Source organism: Triturus cristatus, chromosome 6 (genome assembly GCF_964204655.1).
Source record: "Triturus cristatus chromosome 6, aTriCri1.1, whole genome shotgun sequence".
Lineage (NCBI taxonomy): Eukaryota > Metazoa > Chordata > Amphibia > Caudata > Salamandridae > Triturus > Triturus cristatus.
In genome coordinates, this window is record NC_140589.1 from 1,236,215,620 (window position 1) to 1,236,219,727 (window position 4,108).

At 50.0% G+C, this 4,108-nt stretch overlaps 1 pseudogene; it reads right to left on the reverse strand.

Moving 5' to 3' along the window:
• Positions 1 to 2,527: 2,527 nt before the first annotated feature.
• LOC146821242 (18S ribosomal RNA) lies at positions 2,528 to 3,603 on the reverse strand (annotated as a pseudogene).
• Between the last annotated feature and the right edge of the window lie 505 nt (positions 3,604 to 4,108).

Consider the following 4,108-nt stretch of genomic DNA (forward strand, 5'->3'; position numbering starts at 1 on the left):
GGACAAGAGCAGTCTTAGGCTAAACTCTGTATGGCATGTGAAACCAGCTGTGATACCATTTGCAATCCCTTGAATACCAAATGAAAGGACACCACAACAGATATATATAAAAATAGAATGTATTTATTTTAGTCAAAATACCCTCAGCACTCTTTATGAGATTCGAGGTAAGTACAACACAGTCTTATTTAAGCATACATAAGTCACACAGGTAAGTAATGCAGTTAGGCCCTAGCGGCCACGCAAACCATATACTAAGTAAGTGGTATAAGGACCACTGTCACAAACTCAGGTTAGGCCTAGGCCTAGGGAATCGCTGGGGCTACACTATACTACCAGTTACTAGGCAGTGGGAGGCCCACGGGATTCAGGTGCAGAGTGGAAACACTCACGCATAATGTGTTAAAGTCGATAGAAATAGTAATGTTTAGAAATAAAGAGTTTTAGGACACTTCGGAATGAGCTAGGAGTTGAAGACTTGGAAACTAGACCCTAGGAAGTCAATACCCTTGTGAGCACCGGAGTACTCAGTTTACCTAGCTCACGGGCTGCGGGTGCATAGGTGTGAACTTGCGTCGGGTTTCGTCGTCGACTCCTATGGATGCCTGAAGAAAAGATGCTGACAGGCAGTCAGTGAAGAGAGTCCGGTGGATCCCAAGATTGGAATCAAGAAGGAGGGTTCCTGCAAGCAGAGGGGACAGAGTCTAGGTCACCAGCCAGGAGCCGGGAAGGAACCAGGAAGGAACCAGGCGATGTCGTGAAGATGCAGGTGAAGAGGTGAAGCTTGTCGCTGCAGCCACGGGTACCAGGAGGCGTCAAGGACGACCAGAACCAGGAGGCGAGCTGTCCCGCGAGGGCTCTTGCTGTTGGCGGTGTCGATGTCGAGTTCGGACCCAACAAGCCTTGGCAAGCGCAACCCACACAGGATGAAGGATTCGCTTCTGTTGCAGACCAGGAAGGCCTGAGGTGCTTCTCTTTCACAGGGAAGCAGGGGCCAGTCTGGAGGAGCCAAACCAGCGGTGAAAAGTTAAGGGTTCATCGTCACAAATGCTACTAGCCAACGGGCAAGCAACCGGACAGATGCGTCGAGCAGGAAAATGCAGAAGGGCCCCACGCAGAACTCGTGGAGTGTGGAGGGCTGATCTTCGGTGCAGATGGTGCTCGGGGTTGGGGCTTCACAATCCCCAGAGCACAACTTCGAGGATGCCTCAGAAGCTGCGCTGGAAGCAAGTAGCCAATTTTCCCAGGTAGCCGCCTCCACGGATCTCAGCTTTGCTGTGGATGTGGATCAGGGTCGGAGAAGTCTGGAAGTCAAGGCGCTGGTTGGGCTCTGCAGTCGGTTCCTCGTAGAACTTAGGCAAAGCAAACAGCAGGTCGCTTGATGGTGCCTGTTTGCACAGGGTGGCCACTCCTTGGCCACAAGGGAGATTCTTCAGTCTTCTTCCGTAGTTGAATGTCGAAGGTCCAGAGTTTCTGTTCAAGTTGCAGTTTTTCAGGATAATCCAAAGTCCTAGGGACTCAGCTCCCACTCTTATACTAATCTGGGGGGCTGGGTTGCCTGCTAGGACCCTCCTATGGGTGGGACCAGGGAGGGGGGTGGTTACACCCCCTTCCCTTTGTCCAGTTTCGCGTAGGACTGGGGCTGGAGTGCCCCAGCACCGGTTTGAACCGGACTATGCATGGGACACCTTGTGTGCCCCAGGCAGTGTCTTGTTTCTTTCATCCCTCCTTGCCCCAATACACTAAGTCCTGTCTAGGGTGGTGCTAGCACCTCCCAAGGCAGGAAACCTATTGTCCAAGCCTCCCACGCTGGAAGGACTCCCAGCAGCAGGAGGTCAGACTTGTGTCTGTGGCAGCAGCATCCATTTTGTGATGCTGGGGCTCTGGTTAACTTTAACCGGGTAGTAGGTCTTCAACATGTCTTCTCCCTCTAGAAGGGGGGAATACTATCTTATCGCCAGAAATGGTGTGGGGGTAGTATTCCAAAGTGTTAGACACCTTACACGACATGTTTTGATAAAGCCAAACCATAGTTACCATAACCACGAGGATTATAAGGCACTTTAAGAGTATATGGTAGGCGATATCATAGAACAGCTATAAGGACATGGTTCCGAAAGCTGCAGACAGGCTCAGCTCATGCTAGAGCACCATCTCACATGTTACCAAGCACTCTGCCTTCAGGATTGTTAAGGCCTGCCATAGGAGTGACTGAAAGGTACCCATGTGTCTATATATAAGGTAGGTATAGGGATACTATACCTAAGCAAGGGGTGATTACACAACCTTGCCCCAGCTGAGTGATCAGCCAGTTGTGTCATGATGGAAGGCCAGCCAGGGGTGGCATAATACATGCTGCAGCCCCTGGTAGACCTAGGGTACACCCATGCCCTGGGTACCTAAGGTACACTGTACAGGGCCCTAGAGGGTGATCCTTACCAATTGGGTTATGTACCTAAAGTACATAGTATGAATTTAGAGAGAGAACAGCTGGGCTGTGGGTCTGATTAGCAGGCCCACAGCCACATCTTAGTCGAAAACCAGTGAAGCAAAAGCAAAAAGTGGGGGTGACCATAGAAAGCAGACCCTACAAAGCAGACCCTACTCTCCTACAACCCGCACTTACTGGGACTCCTCGTTCATGGGAAATAATTGCAATCCCAAATCCCTATCATGAACGGGGTTCAGCGGGCTACCCGCACCTGTCGGCGAAGGGTAGACACACGCTGATCCGTTCAATGTAGCGCGCGTGCAGCCCCGGATATCTAAGGGAATCACAGACCTGTTATTGCTCGATCTCGTGTGGCTGAATGCCACTTGTCCCTCTAAGAAGTGGGACACCGACCGCTGGGGGTCACGTAACTAGTTAGCATGGAGGAGTCTTGTTCATTATCGGAATTAACCAGACAAATCGCTCCACCAACTAAGAACGGCCATGCACCACCACCCACAGAATCGAGAAAGAGCTATCAATCTGTCAATCCTTTCCGTGTCCGGGCCGGGTGAGGTTTCCCGTGTTGAGTCAAATTCAGCCGCAGGCTCCACTCCTGGTGGTGCCCTTCTGTCAATTCCTTTAAGTTTCAGCTTTGCAACCTTACTCCCCCTGGAACACAAAGACTTTGGTTTCCCGGAAGCTGCACGTCGGGTCAAGGGAATAACGCCGCCGGATTGCTAGTCGGCATCGTATATGGTCGGAACTACGACGGTATCTGATCGTCTTTGAACCTCCGACTTTCGTTCTTGATTAATGAAAACATTCTTGGCAAATGCTTTTGCTTTGATTCGTCTTGCGCCGGTCCAAGAATTTCACCTCTAGCGGAACAATACGAATACCCCTTGCCGTCCCTCTTTATCATGGCCCCAGTTCCGAAAACCAACAAAATAGAACCGGAGTCCTATTCCATTATTCCGAGCTGAAGTATTCAGGCGACCGGCCTGCTTTGAACACTCTTTTTTAAAAATTTGTATTAGCATTTTAAATGTGTACAAATCAAGTACAACCATAACAGTTTTTGGTCACAGTACAACAGCATCCTTCATCCAGTCTTAGTGAACGATCCCTATTCAAACGGCCCTCTATGCCCTCCGCCCAGCAATGCAGTAGAGACAAGCATTCAGTTCACTTGATGCAGAGTCAGGTATTGGGTTAGATATTTCCAATAATCTCTTTGCTTCGATCTGGTAGGAAGTTCTTCTTCATAGGTCTTTAAGGTATCCCTACAGTACGTTAAGTCAGCAATCCAGTCTTTGGGTTTCGGAACCTTCCTGCTATTCCAGCAGAGCGAGACCCTCCGCTTGGCCATGAGTAACGAAATCACACAGAATTTACGCTTTAGGGCTGTCACCCCCGGCATCAGTCCCAGCAAACAAGTTTTAGCATTGCACTTCACCTCACCACCCACCATAGCCCCCAGCATCTGCGTTACTTGTGTCCAGTATTCCACAAGCGCCCTACAAGACCATGCTAAATGTATAAAATCCGCCCCCTCTTCATTGCAGCGACCACACCTAGAATCCAATCGTAATCCATACCTGTGCAGCTGTTAGACCTGGCACCTTGGCGTGAGTCTCCCTTCCTCTTTTTGTCGCTGTGCCTCATGTGTTTTTA